This window comes from Thunnus albacares, chromosome 4 (genome assembly GCF_914725855.1).
Source record: "Thunnus albacares chromosome 4, fThuAlb1.1, whole genome shotgun sequence".
NCBI lineage: Eukaryota > Metazoa > Chordata > Actinopteri > Scombriformes > Scombridae > Thunnus > Thunnus albacares.
The window spans coordinates 11,025,399-11,046,877 of NC_058109.1; the positions used below are offsets into that span (position 1 = coordinate 11,025,399).

A 21,479-nucleotide genomic window follows, 5' to 3' on the forward strand; every position below is an offset into this window, starting at 1 on the left:
GCTCAGAAATAGATTGCTGGGCTTGCTATGATGAGATTAGTGTGGTGCAGGTGCTGGAGAATCGACAGAACATGAAGAAAGCTTTATAGCCGCTATATGGCTGATGTGTCCCAGAATTAGTGTCTAAGGGCACCAAAGCGAAGTTTGAATCCTCTGATGTCCTGTGGTGATTCATTTAACTTTGCAAAGGCTGATTAAACTGTCTATCCCTTCTTTTTAACAAAACATGACAGGATGACAGTTTGACAGTAAAACAAATCTGTTTTATTTTGAATCTGCAGTATACAATTTACAAGTACCAGTGACAATGGTATATTAAAGTGAATTGCAGAACTTGCAATTATTGGTGCTGATGTACATGCAGACACACAAAGTCTACCTTGCATAACTCAATTTATGTGATAATATATCTCAATTGCAATTTCAGCACTGCAATTTAGTTTTGCAAATAAATGTGTAAGTGTTTGCAAACACCTTCTGTCTTTTAAAGTTCACTTTTAATTTATGGATGATACAACTAAAGACGGAAGGAAGGAAGGAAGGAAGGAAGGTAGAGAGAAGGCAAGGAGGGAGGAACAAGCAGAGAGCAGAGCAGAACAAGCAGAGATATTCCTACTTTTCACATCATAGCAAATAAAAGTTGCTTGAGCAGAGTTATCAGCACTCACACGTGAATATTTACTGAATCTGCATGCTATTGCTTTAATCCTCAACATGTGGGTATCATTAACAGGGGCTTCCTAAAATAAAATCAAAAACCTATATCTCCTCTGACCAACTGCTGCGCATGCACATATAAAAAGCAGAATATCATTTAAGTTCTGTAAATATCTGTCTCAACCACATCCACCTACACTTTGCACACAGAGCACAAAAGCATATGTGCATGGTGTTGAAATGCACACACACACAGACACATACACACACAAAATGATACATGTTCAATGAGATTGACACTTATTACAGCACACATGTGACGTATTACATGTATCTACAAACATGCAAATCACAAATGCACGCACAGCTAAGGGGGCGGATGCAAAGAGAGTGAGTCCATGAGTTGTATGAGAGCTCTGCTGAGATCCCTCTAGCCCACCGTGGGTGTTTTGTCTTTCCCCCCGAGGGATGCTCGTTGTTTTGCGGAGGCAGGTTCAGCTCTAGGATTAATGAAAAGCTCCATCTTAGTCATGAAAAGAGCATTTTCACAATCTATTTAACATCATGCATACCAAAGGCTCACATTAGGCACTGTTGATTTATGCTCGCCTACAGCAGTGTTTTCTGATGCATTCATCGCCACTGCTGTGATCTTCTGTGGGTAGGCTACCCCCCTCCAGCCGTGCCCATTGAGTCTCTTGCATTTCTCATGTTCACTGTCAGAAAACTCATTCTTCAGCGCCAAGATGAAATATGGCACACAACTGGAAGTCTGAGGGAGTTATTGAAGAAATGAGTGTAATAAAGCTTCCTAGGACTTTAGTGTTCTTTTTTGGATGTCTTTTTTCTGTCTGGCGATGATTGTCCACAGAAACAGAGGATTCAATTGCACAGAGCATGGTATTTGCCAATTTAGTCAAACCTTTATAGGTCAAACACAGCACTGTGTGACTTTTCTGTGAGTGGTACCAGGTCATAAGATGGTAATGCAGGATGTTTCTATCTCAGTGGCTAGGCTTACCCAACAGAGACTAAAGTGGTGTAATAGGCTGCGGCGGAAAAGCTTGCAGAAGTGCATTCCATGAGTTCTGGATGTTATTTCAGCGGTTGCTTCTGGTAAATTATTTAGTGCAAGTGGTTGTAATTACACAGTGACTACAGCGAGGGCGATTAGGTTTTGGCATGTCTAGATCATCGCAGGGATCGCAGGACAACGTGATGAACCCAAAGGCATTCCAGGAACTGCTGCACGCTCCCACCTCACCTCTTCTCCACCACCCTCCCTCCCTTTAGCTCTGTCAGCGATTTCTCTCCTGTGAGTGGCTGGCGTCAGGCCGGCCCTCTCAGAGCTTTTAAAAGGCTGTTAAAGGTCCTTGTGAGACAAGGCCTCTATCCCTCCCCCGCCACCCACACCCTCCACCCAGCCCGCCCACAAAGCCCTCTAAGCAATCGCAGCTTCTCAGGATGTCAGCTAGCATTATTGTAACCCCCCTTACGCCTGCGATCAGGGCTCAGTCAAGCAGGGGAACTGGGGCACAGCAAAGGCACTCGCTCATAGCAGCCAAGAGAGAAACCGGTCATCTCCGCCGCACTGACCTTTGAGGGCCTTTCGAGGATTGCGATGTGATGGTGTAGGCGATGAATGATGGTGAAAGTAATGCTCTGATTCATATGTTGGTGTAAACACAGAATGACTAGCACAGCAGAACAAGATGCAGCTAAGGACTCAAATAAGAAACAAATGGCATCCAAAATACCTCTTTTAAGGAGAAGACAACTGGAGGGCCCATTATGTGGCCCCCATGCTCCTGTCCTGTCCAGGTTGGTTCGTCTGTCAAGGTAAAATGGCAAGACTGCAAATTCTGCTTGACAGCGGAAGCTTCCCTTAGGGAGACTAAGTGGCGTCAACCTGTCGTAGTCACACACTGTTGCTGACAAGGTGATGATGAACACCTTTCATTAAAAGGCAGAAGCTGGGCTTTTCCTCAGAGAGAGCATGTTCTTGTCTTAATGTCAAAGGGAGAGGACAGGGGCTGGAACAGGAGGCCTTGGGGCCCAAACTCTATATGATTTCATGTGCTAAGAACTTCTGTATGTCACCATGATGCACACAGAAATTTACAGGGAGAGGTGCTTTCCCTGTAGGATTGGAGGACTCCCATTAAAAACAGTTTGAATCTTGTCACAAGCTGTCAACACTGCAGATGCTGCAGTAAAAATATAATATGTGGAAGTATATTGCTTAAAACTCCAAATGACAGCGTCAGGTAGCCATTTCGACAATTTAAAGTTCAGTTCCCAGAAATCATGGCTTGAGAAGTCATTAAACTGCACATTGCAATGCTGACCGGTGTGTGATTGCTTCAAAAGGACGGGAAAAGCAAAAACTCGTACCTGGCAAAAGACACATTGCTGAGTCTGGTTTTCTCTGGTCATAGCACTCAAATGCTGCTTATTAGCAAGCATTTTTAAAATTCAAATGTGATTTGTCGTTACTGTGGATACCAAACACCAGAATTCAGTTTGGGTAAACAGGTTTAATCAGTGTGGTTTCCGTCACATTGGGTGGTGCGTTGGCTTGCAGCCTGATTGTGACTGATACAACTAATGTATTTTTAAATGAAAATCTTCCCCGCTGTCCAGCAGCGTCAAAATTAAATGTAGAACCCCCATTAGATTTTGAATAAATAATGCATACTGTTGCTGACATATTGACTATTTTTGTTATCACACTGTCATACCACTGAGAATTTTTGACAGATGTTCAGTATCTGTTAGGAAGTTAAGGAGTAAAACTGTGTGGCATAAAAGCAAATCCCCTGCCAGAATCTTGCACAATTGCTCATCACAAGCAAAAAATGATGAACTACCTGCTATAAATGTTCCATCATGAGTCCAAAAACACACAACACAACACACAATACTAATTATAGTCGTACTAATACTGATACTTCAACTAATAATAATGCTATCATAAACACAATTGCAATGTGCTGTGTGATCAAAAGATTGAAAACTACATTTCCAGTGATTATTCAGCTGAACAAAAGCATAAGATGTGAAGCGTTGGATCCATTAGGGCCCACTAGCGGAATGTAAATTATGACATTAGGAGAAATAAAATAGCTTGGATCTCTCAGTAAACACTAGTGTCTGTAGTACCCTGGCTGCCAGCGTATGGCTTCAAATGAGACACAGCTCCCACACCTACAATATATCCACAAATCATTACCGGCCTAATGAGCAACATCAAACCCTGACATTACGACAAGTTACTACCATCTCTATGACAACTAGGATCTCAGAAAAAGTGCTATCTGTCTGTGACACTTCCTTTTCCTTTGCTCTCTGTAGGTTTCATTCCCTGAAACTTTGTATCATCAAATTTTGACACTTCAGACTCTGAAAATTGTTCAGTTTCAGCTGTGCCACCACTGGCTCATGTAAGTGCACAATGCTGCTGACGCACGTTATCCTTTTTTGTAGAACTGTACCTACACCCACTATCGCGGTGACCACACAGTGTTCAATTACACTGTTTTTTTTCCCTCTTCCTTGGTTATCCTGCTGGGTATTTTATAAGCTTGGGAGGTGCTTTGTGTAAGAGAAGGCATGTGAAAGAAAACAACTGGTTCACCTAATGGAATTTTATCATCAGATAATTTAAAAACATAATAAATGAGGATGAAAAGAATTTTAAATGGCCAAATTAACATATTACTGATGTTTAGTGACAGCCTTGACATCTTTGATATAATGTTTTAACGTCAGTAGAAGGACTCCACAGTTTTCTCTGGTTTCAGAAAATTGTACCCTTTCAAAATAGACTCAAAAATGTATGGTAGTCAAGAAAAAAAAAAAGAAGAAGAAGAAGACATCTTCGTGCTGTTTTCATGTCTCCCTGGTCGTAGAGGTATAAATATCTGTGTCCTCAACAAAGTCTTTTTGTAATGAGAAATTGTCCTTGTTTTCTCAGTTAAATGTTGTAAATATTGTTTATAATTATCATTGTGAAGTCCCTTAAGATTGACAATGATTAAACAGACAAAAAACTGAAAAGGTGACATTTGGGGGACATAAGTTTTTCACATTTATAATTCAATGCACATTTATTCTGTTCATCTGTTAAGATGCCTCAGCAGTCCCAGGGCCATATCATGTAAACATGCATATGGAAAATGCAATTTTAATATGATTAAAGGAGTTATGTAAGTGAGGCAGGACTCATGCACATTATGCTGTTTTTTATGATGATGCTCTTAGTAGGAAAGAAAGCACAGTTGTAGCAACATATGTGGAGTCATCAGCTTTTACTGGCATTCACAGAGACCATTCAGTACAAGTTATTGTCTTAATGGCAACTCTGATCAATTTGTGCTTCATTAGTGTTCTCTTATGACATGCAAAGTGGATTATTGACTTATACATAGAATATTAATCATAAACAGTTACATTGAACAGTTCTACTTGGGCTGTTAGTAAGATTTGTTCTTATCATTGTATATAAGTATGAACAGTTCGATAGTAAATTTAGGCATGCTAACGACATGGCTTTACAGACAGCAATGTTGATTGATCAGTTGGTCCACCAAATATCTCAACATCTATCAGATGGATTGTCATGAAACTTTGTGCAGACATTCATGATGGTCAGGGGATGAATCCTAATGAATTTGATCGATCCCCTGACTTTTCCTCTGGTGCCACCATGAGGCTGACATTTGTGGTTATGAGTCAAATATCTCAACAAATATTACATCACTTGCCATGAAATTTGGCACACACATTCTTATTCCCCTCAGGATGAATTGAAATAATTTTGACGCCCTAACATCTCCTCTAGCATAATTTAATGTGTCCAATATTTTGGTTTATGACCAAATACCTGCAAAACTCATGACATTCCCATCAGCTCCAGCTTATGATTAGTGCTAATTATGAAATTCTAACATGCTAAACTAAGATGATGCATGTGGTTAACATTATACCCACTAAACATCAACAGCGTGTTAATATTGTGTGTATATTAGCATGCTGACATTATTATGTAACTAGTCTGAAGCACTGCTGTGCCTAAATACAGCTACCACCACTAGTGTGGCTGTATTATACAGTATATTATATCATTTCTATAGCAACAGTGTCAGCTTCATATTTCTGTCACATTATGAAATGAGCTTTGGCTTTAGGGAAGCAGAACTGTCTATCACCATTGTATGGTGAGAACTGGAGAACTGTAAGTGTTATGCTAACATGGTCAAAATATCTTTATAGGTAATCCCGAAGAGCCTGGATGCCCATACAGTCATTCAAAGTTAGATCTGGCTTTTAGAAGTTAGGACAGTCATACATGATAAAGTTTGTAAAAACTGAGATTTTATTATTTTATTACAAAAAATGCAAACTGCTATTACAGTTGTTATTCTGGATACATGTTTTTGTATTTGATTGTTATTCATATATTTGAAACTGCAGTGTGACTGTTTCTATGTATCTAAAAAATAATTTGCAATCACTCTGACTTAATGCTGAAAAGCCATTTTAGGTTTTTATGGAACGCATTACACCTGTTCATGAATTTATACATATCTCATCAGGTACACTTTAGTTTTTGTATAAGAAGCACTTTTCATATTCACAAGCATTACTGTTTTGCATGTGGAGGCTGCAGTTGATATGCTTGTATAGTTAAACGTTTACACTCATCACAGCAAATTGGATGGCAGTTTAATAAGTGGTGCTAACTTTTTAAAATTAAATTGATTTTCAGGCACAGTCATTTCCTTATTTAGTTATTACTTCAGATACTGACAAAATAGTGCCATCCTCCAAATTGATTTCTGAATATATCTTTGTCAGACATAATGGGTTATGGATGGGAAAAGAAAAAGTAATCATAAATTTGTGTGTTAATCATAAGGTTGTGTGTCATGCCCGGCTCGTTCAGGAGCATAACAAAAGAGGGAGGTTCACACAGCAACAGCTTAAGTAAACAAATAATTTATTAAAGATAACTCAACGGAAGCAAACTATGAGGTGTAAAGCCAGTAATGAAGGATGGGTGTTGGGTGCTATGAAACTGTGGGTGCTAACCTAAACTATTTGGAACATGAACCAAGGCTAAACTAAACACAATCAAACCCAAGCAAAACCAAAATGAGTGCCTAAAAGGTACAAGCCCTCCAGGAGGGAGAGAGAGGGAGCCATCTTGGAATCGCCCAGTTTATAAAGGCTCCAAGCAGGTAACACCAGTCCCTCAATGAGGTGAGAGGGACCAGACCATCAGGGAGAATCTGGAAAGAGGGAAGCAGAGGCAGGCCAACACAGATAGTCACAAGGCCTAGGGCCGACACACGCGTCACTTAATTAGCACCTGATTAAGTGGTCAGAGGAGATGTCCTCACACCACTGTGGGATGAGGCTGTAAGCACCATCAAAAGATTGCCCATTAACCAAAACTGTTTTTAGTAAAAAAGGAGAAAATATTAGAAACGTATCACAGAGAGACTCTAATGGCAGTGCAAACAAAACAATGTCACAAATTGGCAAAATTCCACCATACTTTATTTTTTGTGTGAAAAATAAATGGAGAAATTAGGGACAGTAGATTTAGCTGTGCATAACAAGGAAAAGACAATAAGTCTAATCAGAAACACGGCCATGTTGTTGTTGCTTTTTGAAGAGGTGATTTTTGAATAGAAAATGAGTTGTTATATTTACTTGTAGAAAAAACAAATCTCATTAGCAGCCAAGCTTTGCACGCTATGAAATTGTCAGTGACATCCTTCTCTCCTGCCCCTGAAGACTTGTTACAGTGTTGAGGGCAACTTGTGAAGGCATGGCAGTGTAAACTGATGTTTGAATTGTGACATGAATGCAGACAGAGAGGCAGTATTATTTTCTGGAAGAGACATCTTGCTCCTCTAACAGTGTCCTTTTCTTTTACATTCAGATAATCTCATTTGTGATTGTATTGTTGTGCTATCTTCTAAAGTGACACATAGCAATTACACACTTGTTAAGACCTATGATAGGCTGCGGAGTTCAGACAAGTGTGCATTCTTCTTGCTTGTAGGCTGAAGCGTTGAAATCTTCTGATATTTGTTTTTTATTTGCCCCCATCTCTTCTCTCAGAAGATGAAATGGAATTGCTTAGGCTGGCCTCCCACCATCCTGTTTGTCAGGATAGTCCCTACCACCAGTCACAACACTATTTTCTATCTGAATTTTTGTATCCAGATTTTAGCAGGGTTTAGTTCTGGTATTGGAACAGATTCTAACTTAAAGCCCTTATGCACTGTGTGATTTTACAGAAGACAATTGACAATCATGAAAGAAACAAGGTGAAATCTTTGGTTGTTTATGCAAAACGTTGGTCCAAGATCACACTATGAGACATGTCCAACAACAGCTGATTTGGCAACCAAAGACATGCTGTGTTGAAACTCTTGCAGAGTACACAGTACTCACAATACAATGTGAAATGACTCAGATGAAATGAGTCCTGCTTTCTCAAAGAATTGGAAACTTTGTTATGTTTGAAACTTCTCACTTCATTCCTGAAGAGATAACAAAATTAACAACACTTAAATGGTCATGTGAATCGAAGAACACATGAGTTAAGAGAACTCCTCGTTCACATGGACTTGAGTTAAGAGAGTGAAATGCAATTTTTCACATCAGGATAAAGAAATTCACCAAGATTAAGACACGACCTTCAGTCTATCTCTCATTCTCTTCCCCTCTCTCTCTCCGTGTTAACACACACACGCACACACACACACACCTCTCCCTTTTCTCTCCTCCTCACTCTGGGTTTCGCTTATCTCCAGACCTCTGTCATAAATTATAGGCCGATTTCTCTATATTCTCTTTTTGTTTGAGCCAAGTCTGAATTAATGTGAATCAGCTGTCTAACTTCCCAGGAATCCAGCTAGCAGTACTCACCAAATGTTCTCTTGTATGGGATCAACTCCCATGTCTGTATGATACAAAATGACTGAATCAATAGAATTTTATTTTAATACATTCTTCACTGCGTGGCAACATTGCCATCTATTGACTATGGATAGTGAAATCTTTTATACACGTAAGTTTTATATAAGACTGTATTCTGTCTTTTCTATATAATGTGACCACTAATTGCTGCTAACACTGGAAATTATTGATCGTTAAAAGTAGTGAGGAATGTTGTGCAACTTTATATATTAAAGTTTTTATGTTTTAGTTGATGATGTTGTGGAAATTATTGCCGTTTAAAACATGTGTTCTTTGAATGTTTAAGTGATGCATTGTATCATGCAATTCATGTCTTATGGTTAATTATTCATGCGTCATGGTGAATTATTGAACATATGTAATCTGGACGCATTAATGTTAGACAAGTAATAATTAAACGGAACCCATTTAGTCAAAGAAACATAGGACCAGGGGTGTTTTACCATTGTAGCACAAAAGTAGTGAGCCTCTGTCCCAAAACACATCCCTCCCTGCTGGGACCATTGTCTGGCCCTTTCTTCTTTTCCTGTCTCTGGGGAAACACGTACATCACTGCGGCGTCCTTTTGTCATTGTGTATCTCCGGCCTTTTCTTTGTGTGTTACCATGTAGTCTCTTAAGTTTAAGTCTTACCCTACATTTTGTTTCTTTCTTGCTAAGTTGCACATAGTGTTTTTAACATGAAAGCAAACTTTATTTTGACATCCTTCCATACTTAGTAGCTTTGATGTACTTTTGCTCAGCCAACAAAGTTGCTTTTTAAGTTATTTTGTTGAGGAAAGTTTAATCTTTAACAATAAATTCAGAGCTGTAACTGCCACATTCAAGACGACAGACCAAGATTCATCACGGACATCACAGCCAACTTTGCTATCTCAAGAAAATCGTTTTCAAGCAGTTCCCCACATACAACTTTGTTATGGAGACTCTGGTTGCCTGAAGAACCCATTGCCTGATTCTAACATTTTCTGCTTGGCACCCCCAAGGCCACAAGCAAAAACCCCTACCGGGTAGCCGTGAAGGCAACCACGCTGAGTCACTGTTTAGAGATCAGCTGAGGACAAAAGCTTGAATTAATTCCTTTGCTGCTGGGTCATCTTTGATTCTGTGAGTTGATGTCAGTAATGCTCTGAATTCCTACCTTAAAACCTTAGAGAAGTTTGATTAGTTTTACCCTAGAGCTCTGTAAATGTTTCTTTAGAGCAGAGAACCAGAGGTCAATGTGTTTGGGGAACTTACAGCTTTGGATTATGAGACTGAGTAATTTGATTAATGGAGGTGGTGCCCATTTTATGAGTGCAAATTTAATACAAAAGTAGATTCATCCCTACAATGTGTATATATCTATTTTAACTTTCTTAAATCCATCCCACACAGTATGACATGCAGTGAGCATCTCAACTCTGACTTTGACTCCAGAGACCACGATTTGCATCCTGAGTGCTGTTTGTGGTTAAGTTAGGTAACAAAAGGACTTGAGTTAAGGTTATTGAAAGATTGTGGTTTAGGTTTAATGTCAAAACATGTTGTGTCATTTGCTTCAAGTCTGTGTTGACATTTCCTGTATTTAACAAAGACCATGGTCCTTCCCTAAACATAACCATAAAAAACATTAATCATGGAGCAGTTGCTACCAGCGGATATTTGAGAAGAACAAGTGAAATATGTTGTCATTGAACTTTTTACTGATATGTTCAATATAATCTTCTGCAACCTGCCAGATACATTAATTAGCAAAATTTCCTAATTATGTTGATAAAAAACATAATCATAGCGGGAGTATGTTTCCTCCAAAACAAATGTGCTGTTGCCGTATATAAATATTATTTCTAGTAGAGTTTGAACACACATGTCCCTACAGAGCCAATAATGTTTGTGTTTTTTGTTTTTTTTTTTTTTTACAGAAAAACTGCCTTCACTTGAAAGATTTTCAGCTGCAACCCCCAACTCCCACAATCCATTTGTTCTAAGCTTGATTTGAGCTCAAGTCTGGGTGAGTTACTGTCACATTTCACCAGACAATTTCTTAGTCCTTATTGACAAGCTCTGTCAAAGATTCCCATAGCTGTTTCACTGTAACAAAGACATCAGCAATGACTTACAGACTGTTGTCAGTTGCCATTTTGCTGCACATTTGGTGAGCTAAAACGGGTGAACAGAAGGCTATCCAGCCCACACCATAAACATGCATTACATGGTGAGTGCCCATGCCCACCTGCAGCTTGGAAAAAAACCCTGAGCTGCCAACATCTGCTGCAGGTCTCAAAGGACCTGTCGGCTGTAGACCATGAGCTTAGATTTCTCAATGTGTTTTTTTCTTGGAACCACACAATAGTTTGAGGTATAATCATAGCTGTGCTCTTGAAAATCCCACAAAAGAAATCCACACTAATTTTCTCAATGTAAAACACTAATTTTCCCAGACTAAGGATTCATCCCTGAATGTATTTGAAAGGTACATTTAAAGGTTAAGGAACAGGTGTTCACACTCATGAGCTGGCAGTATAATTAATCAATTATGCATAAAAGGACTTTCCACATGCATGATAAAGTGAGCAGTCCGTCCAATACACAAAAACATACATAAACATTTTCATGCACATATAGTCGATACAGGTTGAGAAGGTACTACTGGTTTTAAAAATACAGCCATGGAAAGAGAGGAAGAGAGGAAGCATGGATCAATAGATGGGGATGATGGTGCTGCTGTGCATCAGTGGGATTGTAGTGATGAATTCATCTTAATGCCTTTTCTGTCCTTGTTGAATTGTATCATTATTTTTTTGAAATTTGTCCAAACTTCTCTGGCAGGATCACAGACCATACTAGTAGAGGTTTTTTACCTCATTGTCATTACCACTGTCAGAATTGTTCTTTTTATTAGGGCTATTTCATTATTAAAATAATTAGATCTAAAGAACATTCACTGAAAGGACACCAGTGGTCACAGAGTTCTGCATATGCACCAAAAGAAGGCTTCCTTTGCCATTTCTCTAACTATAATCATGTGATGTATACCTAAAGGCACAATACATAAAAACATCTGCACACAAAAAGGCAGTCTGATCATTAAAGTTCAAATTTTAATTACTCTGGTTACTGTAAAATGCTCTTTATGTGTACTTGTAATCACCAAAATATGTTACTTTTTTTTATTAAATTTTACTTATAGCTGCATTAATTCATTTTTGGCCACTAGGGGGGAGAAAAACACCAAAACATGTTGACAGATACACAGCCACCACCACATTCATGCCTTGTAAAGTGTTTATGGCTACTTAAATTTAGACACATAACAACAGATTTATATGGAAGAATATTTCTGGGACCTGTGGCCATGCATGGAGAGTCAAAGGATGGGTAAGGAAAAATTCCTGACCTACTTCACCTTCCAAAAATGACTATTTTATGTAATGAAAGTGTTTTTACCCAGAGCTGAATAAATAACCAATTAACCAGCTTGCTCATCAAGGGCTCATTCTAAGGTAACAAAAACACAACGATTCTTATTTTCATGGGATTATACACTGATTAAAACATAGTTATGAATATTATATTCCATTTCTGCAAAGTCCATTCTGCTAGATGCCACTAAATTCTACACACTGCACCTTTAATGGTCGTCATTTAGCTAAAACCTTTAGTATCAAACCAGTCAGATGCAGCCAATGTGAAGGCACGGACAACAACAAAAACAACAAAAACAAATAAGTGAAGTTAAGTCAGTTGTACTGTGGCTTCAAATTAATTAGCTAAAATCATAAAACAGAAACTATGGCAACTTTATGAGCCAGTATGAACCTAGATAGCAGTAATGCGGGGTGACAGGCTGTACTTGGGGAGTTTTGGTGAAAAATAACATCCTAGAATTGACGCTTCAATTGACTGAAAGATGACCTGCAAGAAGAGGATACAGGTTGGCAGGGTAACACTTAGCCAAAATATGAATGGAGTCCTCTATGGGAGATCTGAGGTCATTGAAAAATTGCGAGACTTTTCAACACTTTGCCACCATGAAGGGCAATAGCAGTTGGTGAGTGAAATGCTCCGTTTTTCTGTGTTTGTGTTTGCTTGTAGGTTAGTTTGGCACTGTCTATAAACTGTGCATCTGTTTATGCTGTGGAGGTAATATTGTGGTTACTTTTTTGGCAAAAAGGGTCTATCTGCAGTCTTGCAGACCTACACGACACCCCCCTCTCCAGATGTTGTCATTGTAATGGCATGCTACACGGGTAGCTGGGTAAATCAATGATCGAGTCACCTGTTTTACTGTGTGATGGATGATATATGCAGATATATCTGATAAATGTAGAAGTTTTCATCCATGCTTTGCTTTTATGCTGCACTGTGTAATTTATTTTAGCTTTGGTTCACTGCATAGGGAATACTGACTACTGCATGTAGTCTATGTCATGCCAAGCATAAAGATTAGAAGGAAATAGAATGACTGAATGGAGGGATACCGTAGTGTATAAGTCATGTATTTGAGTTGATACGTGCATTGAAGTTTTTTGATGTGTATGTAAGCTTTTAAATGTGATATAAATGTGCAGTTTGTTGTATTCCACTACTGATCTGTATTCTGAATAATTAGTAAGCAGCTGTATGGGTTTGTATTTTGAGAAGATATTATGCAAGCTGTGTATCTGTGTATTTTCTGTTTTGGCTGGAACATAAATCTAAATCTAATTTGAGAATCATTCTGAGTTTAATAATAAAGTGAATGTTATTTGGTTTATTCTTCTAGCACGGCGGCACTATTTGAGTATTTTTTCAGAGTCAGTTTTACTGGATGCATTGAAGCACTGTGGGGCAGCCTCAGCAGGTAACTTTATTAAAATTAATGGGCCATGGTTTTGAAAGTTTGACTAAGGCCAGATTAAATTATATTTTGGTTTGTCATTTTTTCTAACATTCCAACATATTTTCTTTTTTTTTGTGGTATATTACAGAAAAGACTGTTAAGTCAAGATGTTTTTTGTTATGCTTTTATCTTTTCTAGTTTAGTCTCCTCCTATGTCTTTGACTTTTGTATTATTATTAATCTGTTTGTTAGTTTGCCCCCTGTTCTGTCTCAGTGCCAGTTAGTTTCCAAAGCTGACCAATCCTCTTCTCTTATGATCCTTGGTTGAAAACCCTCTCAAATAAGTATTAGGTACAGACACTTGAATTTTTCTGCTGCAACATATTTCATACAATCACTCTGTATCTTCTCTCAGATATGCTGGAATAGAAAAAGTTTGTTACCCTGGAGTCTCTGTGTCTTATGCATTGTGTGTTGGCTGCAGGATATTAAAAGTGTATATATAGTTTTGTATATGGCTCTGGTCTTGGGAGGGACTTGTGAATATTCCTTTTTCTCTCCCCCGGCTATTTATATAAAATGATTTGATAAGGGACACAATAGGATTCATATTCAATAAGCAGATTTGAGGTCAGATTGAGATTCATACCTGAATCATGGCTTTCACTCAGGAACTTGATGTTTGTTGCAACAGTACATTGCACTGTTCCCATTATCTTGAAAAATCTAACAAACACAAGCTGTACTTTCAAACCATTCATTCTTGCCAATATGCCCTAGTTTTCCATATGTTTCAGCTTCAAGTGAATCTGCTAGAAATGGGTATCTCAGGGGTACAGGTTTGATAAGACATAAATTCCTTAATCCTGAAAGGCAGGCAGGTCTAGCTCAACAGATACAGTAAATCAATCAATGTGTCTGAGAAGCAGCAGCCTTCTGTATCGACTGTGACCCCCCAACCTCCCCCCACCCCCCCCCCCCTCTTACGCACAGAGACTTTCTAGGACACGCTGCACAGTGATGGCTTGTGATATAGCTTGTCTTCACATTCCACCGCTGTTCATACTCAGCTGTTGTAGTTTGTACTGTGAAAAACAAGGTTGACAAAAAAAAAAAAAAGCTTATTTGACCCACAAGATGAAGTATGCTAGGCGTCATTACCAAGCATCGCTTAGAGTCAACAGGAGGCTGGAGATGGTTCACCTCATGCCATCTTTTCTCTGGACCATTAACCAGACTCGCAGAGTGAGAGAGCGAGAAAGCAGCCTTCAGAGCTAGCGGCTTTGAGAGACCAGGACGTTTGGATGTATTTTAAGCTATAGATTCAAGATTCGAGCCCGTCCACTGAATCATATTCAATTCACGCCCCAAGGTGTGCATGTGATGATAGGTAGGAATTGAAAGCTTTATAGGGAGGAACCTGGTTGCAGGTGATGAATACCAAGTGGAGTGCTTTTTTTTCCACAAAAGGAGAGCCTAAACAATGGGAGGCTCACTGAAAAAAGGATAAGATGCTGTAAAGATGAAGGGTGGGAACTGAGGAATGTGTGGGTGTGCATTTCATCGCTATAGGAAGATGTTAGTCATTGAATCATTCAGTGAAAGGGAAGTCAACAATTTTTAATATGCTCTCCTGACTCCTTTATGGTTTCCCCTCATAGCATCTTCATGCTTTTTAAGCAGCACGAGACTTCTCCCTCAGCTCTTCCAGTGCATGAGAATCAGGGCTTGTTCTCAAATTTCAGTCCATCTATCTCCTGCTAGATGCAGCTCAGTGATCTTAGCCATCCATTAGCCTGCACAGAAAAACATCCAGTGCAAGTAAACAAAAAATTTAGGCATGGCCCACCCCCCCCCCCCCTTCTCAGCCTTGTCTTCCAGATGACTTACGGTATCTTCAAAACAGCAAAACAACACATTACATTCACCATGCTGAAAAAGCGCCGCTCTGGCCTTGTGGTAATAAGCCTTGTTTGCATGTACTAAAATTCCTGTACCCAGCACAGAAATGGAGCGCCTCTCTGGTGTGGTTGTCATAAGGTTGATATTTCAAGAGATAAATTGCACCCGTATTTCCTCAGGGTTCTCAGAGAAGGGAAATCAAACGGCCACACTCAGCTGTTGCATAATATCATGTCTTAGCAAGATTTACCACATATGTCAGGGTTCTAAATAAATCACAACTGTCAACTGCATTTTGCTGTTTCTCTAATTAATGTGCCCCAGAGTTAAAATATTCAAACTCCCTGCTCCCGTCTCACTTAATATCTAACTGTGACAAAACACATCAGATGTCAAGGGAAAGAGACAGCTTTGACAGATTTTCTGTCAAAATTCTTTTCCTGCTGGACTCCGCTGACAGTGATGTGCACAATATATACATCATAACCGACATGATCCCATTAATTTAAATCAACATGTTTATTAACCTGTTTATTGCTTCATTTTTGAGATATTCACTTGCAACCACTTTGTTTTTTTTAGATGAGTAATTTCCTCCTCACACTCCTTTGGCGCTGCAACAATTAGGCATACATTTTGATGATCATTTATTGATCAAAAACTCCAAAGGTTCTCTGGTTCCAGCCTCTCAAATGTGATGATTTTCTTTGTAAATTTAATATCTTGAGGTTTTGGGCCACTGATTAGACACTATTTCCAATCAATTGTGATTTTTATTTGAATGATCTAATATCAATACTCTAAATGCTGACATTGACCTTTGCAGACAGTCCATGTGTAGCTGTATGGGATAGCATTTATTTATTAAAACATGCATAATGATGACACCCTTGCCAGAGGTGCAGGTCTGTTATAATTCTTGCACATGTGGGCCTATAAAATATAGATGTGTCAAGTTCTAGTCTTTTTTTGTGTTGCCCAAGAAAAAGTCATAGTTGGTGCATCGTTTTATAACACGCACATTCAGTCTATAATGTGCACTTTACTTTACTATTTTATAGACAACAATGTTACTTACTTGTTGAATGCAGAAGATATGTAAGCTCCAAGGGTATATTGAGAAGCGCTCCGTGCAATAGAGCTCAGAAATTAATTGATTCTGGTGATTCTTGTGATTCAAAATGGAATTGAATCGAGATATCAGTGCTGATATGCAAGCCCCATAGGACAAACTCAGCAATCTGAAGAGTCACTGGGGGTTTCTGGAAAATTGTGATGGGCATTTTTCACAATTTTCTGATAATTAATTGATTCATAGAAAAAGAAAATACTAGATGAATCAATAAATAAAGTAATTGTTAGTTGCTGCCCTACACTCCTTAAAGGTTAAATCTGGTGTGCAGAAAATTCAGGCCCATAAAGCAAAGAAAGACGTCAGTATACTGCGTATCCCAGAATTAGCAACACACCAAGCAATTAGGACATCTCTTACATTGTGACATTCGCCTACATCTTAACTAGTAAATTTACTGCAGAAACTAGGCGTAATTAACTGTCCTCTGTGTTGAATTTCAGTACTGAGAAGATCTATAAATGATAATTAAAAGTCAGAAATTAGTGTGTTCTGAAGAGAGTGCCCTAGAAATTTGCTATAATTTATACTGATATACTGATGATTATTGCAAATGAAACACTTATTCCTGCTAATTTCCCTCAGGATTGTAAAGATGATTGTAAAAGATGGATAAAGAATGATCGGTTGTATCCTAGCTCTTCAACAGCATTTATACCTGGGCCACTTGTGTAAAAAGATGCTTAAGGTGGTATGGAGTATAAATATGAGGGCGCACTGAGTCAAACAAGTGTTGCAATTAGAGCAAACTAATATATGTGGCCAGGCGCTGAAAGATTTAGCTGTCATTTTCTATAATTTGGTTCACTTTGTTTCAGTCTGCACTTGAGCCAGCCCTGCTTTGAGAGGTAGTTTCCTCTCTGCCGACTGTTTACTCTGACAACTGTGATCAGTTATTATTGTGAAGTATTCAAAAATGGCGGGATGCACCACTTACCCGCTGCAAGGCCTGGCTTAAAAAAACAAACAATGTTAGGCACGAGAGAGAAGAAACCCCACATTCAAGTAGCGCAGATCTGAGTGTTCGAATAGTTCTTTCTATTGTGAAGTATGACACAAAGTGGTATCAAGATTGCTCTTTGTTTCAAATGCAAAAGTGTGACAGCTGGCAATAAAGACTCTGTTCATCAAGACTTTTGCTGGAATGCTGCATGGAGGCGTATGAAGGCGTGAAGAATTACTTTGTCAAAATTATTCACATTCTTTAGATGCAACTGTGCAGTGGTGGAAATTTGTTGATATCTGTTGATAAATTTCTTATTTTTTAGGAAAAATATAGTGGAGTAGCTTTATGTAAACTGCGTTATAACATGTGCATAATAATGGTTATTTCATTTATCATATATCACATTATATAGTACTTATGTTTTTACTTTATGTAACTTTGGATGCTGATTATAGATAATATGATACTGAAAATAGCTGAAAATCTCACAGCAACAATACAGTAACATTTCTAGCAAAACTAAACATTGAATGTTTCCTGTTAGAACACTGTCAGAGTTTTTCAGGCTGAGAAAAAGTTGGTGAGCTGCTGAAAAATCAGATAAGTGACAGATGGCAAGCTCACTTGTCCTAATTATATTGCAGTTTTTGGATTCTGCTACTAAAAAATAAAGTATTACCCCTCAGTCCACTTGTAAATGTGAACAAAAAGCAATATTTCAAGTTTGATCTGCCCTTACTGATGCATCTTTTCAAGGCTCATTTATTTTATTTTTTTTCTATCAGTAGACACATAGAGACAGCTTACTCTAAGCTCTCCAGTCTGTGTGTGCAGCTTAGCCATGCACTCACCATTCATTTTCCTCAGGGCAGCCTTCCTCTACCTATCTACTGATCTGCTGTGCAGCATCAACATGCTAGAGTGTCAATTAGAGAGCCCCTCCTGCCCATCTGTGAGAGGACAGATACAGCATCTCTAAAAGTTTCTCTGGCTGGCTTCACCATGCAGCAGCTGCTAGGGTCTCAGAAGATGGAGAGGGGAATAAACTGCTGAAAATAAATATTAATGTAGTTCGGATGTACCCTTGTTTGTATTTATAATGTTCTTTTTGCAATACTGATTGGATTATAAAATGCTTGGGCTGCATATTCAAATGTGAAAAAAAAATATGAGGGGGTTTCAAGGTGTAGTGGCTGGTCTGCAGAACACTTCCTTCAGCTTCAAAGAGAAAAAATCTTATGTTTCTCAGGTGAAGTGCATTTGTAAGGGTAAGTGGAAAGCAGGCATATTTCTCAGAGAGATTCTGTTTGTTACTCTTAGCAACCTACTTCTTTAGTATGTTTGAAGATTTTTCTGGATCTCATCTTCCCTGTTGACTTAGGTTCTTTTAAAACACAATCTCCTCCTTCAAACATCAACAAAATGTTGCACTTCCTCAATATCAAAATTGTCTTCACACTTGAAAACGAGTCTTGGTGACAGATGTGTAGGCGAAGTGAGACAGGGTACAATGTAAAACAACGCCCACACTGTTGTCTTTTTGTGCACATTAAAAATCTTATTCTTACTTGATAATATTTCAGTCGTGTACTCTCAGTTAGTTCAATCTTCTATAATGGAAAATTCCCAAAACAGACACAAAACTTTCATATGAAGCAAGCAAACATTTAATTGTTAATACTCTAAATTGACAGGTTTTGCTCTTATCAGAATTCAGGTGTTACTGTAGATTCATGGCTCCTGCTGTAGCATTGTGAGGCCATGTAACAACACATGTTTGTTTACCTGAAGGTTATTGTATGGCCTTTTGAAATGAATGCACAGTCTATTCCAAAATATGCTTTTGCACCTGAGGAAAGGTTGTTCTCTATTATATGAATCCCCAGCAATTCCTGCAGCTGTCTTTGACATTTTCTGAGCTGGTAAGCATGTTGTTTTTCTCAAGTCTCTGTTGGACATATTTATCGGGGTATGCTATTAAGGCTGATCTGTAAATATACACACACACATTTTATCTTTCTCTTTCAGAACCCTTGTGTTTATTGTAGTGGGTGTCAGCCTTGAGAATTCTAATATGAGCGAGAGCATTGAATCTGTGTTACATACAGTACGTTACTGCTGAGTACTGGAAATAGAATATACAGTGAAAACGCTGATAATGTGTAACCTGATTTCACTGCTTTCAATTCGGTTACTACATCTCTACATGTCATGTTGAATAGAGCTGTGAAAAGTAGTCTGCCTGAACCCCAGTGCTTGATTAAAATGGGATTCATGGTTTTCAACAGAGTGATGGTCGTTTCTGAAATGATTTATTCAGCGCATGTAGCCAGCCCACCCAGAATGCACTGAGATCTCTGAGATTACAGAATGAATTACCTCCATCCTGGTTAAGGAGGAAACACTATAAGATATTCATCTGAAACAAGACAAAACAAGCTGATTAATATGATAATGCTTGATGTAATCTTGCGAGGTGTAAGATCTTATTTCCCTCAGTTGCACACTAGACGCTCCTTCAGATTGGCTATCTGTTTTTCAGTCTGAAGGAGACATGAGCTGTCTCCCCACCAGCTCTTCTTTTGTACAAACATGAAGTTTGATGACATCTGTCTTGAAATCTGCAGTCTTGCAGAACAGTTTCTTATTTGAACACTTCAATATTTACAGCTATATTGTTTTTTTTCCCTTCTGTTGCCTATCTATACCATGACATGTTGGCAGCAATAGCTCTCGCTGCCTTTTGCTGCAGTGTTTACTCTTATGTTAGAAATGCTGGTGCACGGTTTCTATTTGGTTATGGGGGGCTAAGGTGAGTTGGCTGGCTTTCTAGTTGTCATGTGCTCTGCAGCTGTTAAAGTGGACCTGCAGTGAATCAACTCTGAAAAATTACTTCTCACTCAGTAGGAGATAGTTGGGTGTATTCAAAGGACCTTGTCACTTCCGATATGCTCTCAATGAATCTCAGCCGTTGCCGATCCAAGGCTTCAACCCACTCCTCTGGAAAACCAATGTCTACAGCCCTATTCTGTGACTGTGTGCAGGGAGATTGTTCCTTCAAAACCTATTACGGCTTCAGGAATGAACAGGGTGTAGATATGTACATACAAGATGGGTTGTAGTGGCATATATGTGAGTCTGTCGTCCATGCATGTATTGTGTATGTCGGAGGAAGAAAAAAAGAGAGAGGAGGGAATGATAGTGTCATTGTGTGCAGATGTGCATCACAGTATGAAGCGTAGAAACTCAAAATCCAGTTTTAATACAACATTATATACCTCACGAGCTTGTTTACCACACTTGAATCTATATAGACTCTGCAGTAACCCTCACAGCAGTGAAACAATAATCAGAACCATATCAAAATAGATCCATTTAGCTGCCATCATAGAACTGAAAATAAGATTTTGGGCTTCAACTTTTCAATGTGTATAAAATATTTAAACCCATTTTTATGGACAAAATTACAGGTGCTGATGATCCAGATAATATGTCACTCATTATTTGAAACTGTACAACATCGTCTGCTGTGTTAATGGCTGCTCAGAATCAGGAGCCAGCTTGCTTAATACAGTGATTTCTTAAGGTGGATGTTTTTTTTCTTGCCAACTTTGAATGTACTACAAAAGCTGCGCTCAATCTGTAATACTATAATAACAATTTCAAACTCATTTCTTAGACCTTGTGTCTGTGCTTTGTTGTACTTTTTTACCCTGCAAGGCTCAAACTTAGACATGCTTAAGAGACTCTGAGACTCAGGTATGAATTCCATTATAATATATGTAATTGATTTTGCCTGTAGTAAGCAGAAATGCCAAGGTAATGTTAGAATGGTCCATTTGGCACAAAGAGATATCAACTTTATCAGTAGCTTATTCAGTTCTTTTGAACTTCACTTTAAACCCTTAATGTTTCTAATGGTCTGAAAGCATTGAAGAAGGGCGTAATGTGGGAGCAATGGTGATACATCTTCTGGTAAATAATGTTTTCTTAGCGAACACAGAAGAGCTAACCAACTACTACTGCTAATGCAGCGCAGTC

The 21,479-nt window shown here is 38.6% G+C and overlaps 1 protein-coding gene across 2 annotated transcripts in view; it reads left to right on the forward strand.

Moving 5' to 3' along the window:
* Positions 1-21,479, forward strand: part of LOC122981034 (metabotropic glutamate receptor 4-like) — a 174,039-nt gene that overhangs the window by 17,998 nt on the left and 134,562 nt on the right. The window contains exon 2 of one of the 2 annotated variants that reach the window (XM_044349524.1): positions 10,559-10,647. The exons of the other annotated variant lie outside the window; for it this stretch is intronic. The gene's annotated coding sequence lies outside the window, so the exon portion shown is untranslated. The remainder of the gene's footprint in view (positions 1-10,558; positions 10,648-21,479) is intronic. 2 annotated transcript variants of the gene reach the window in all.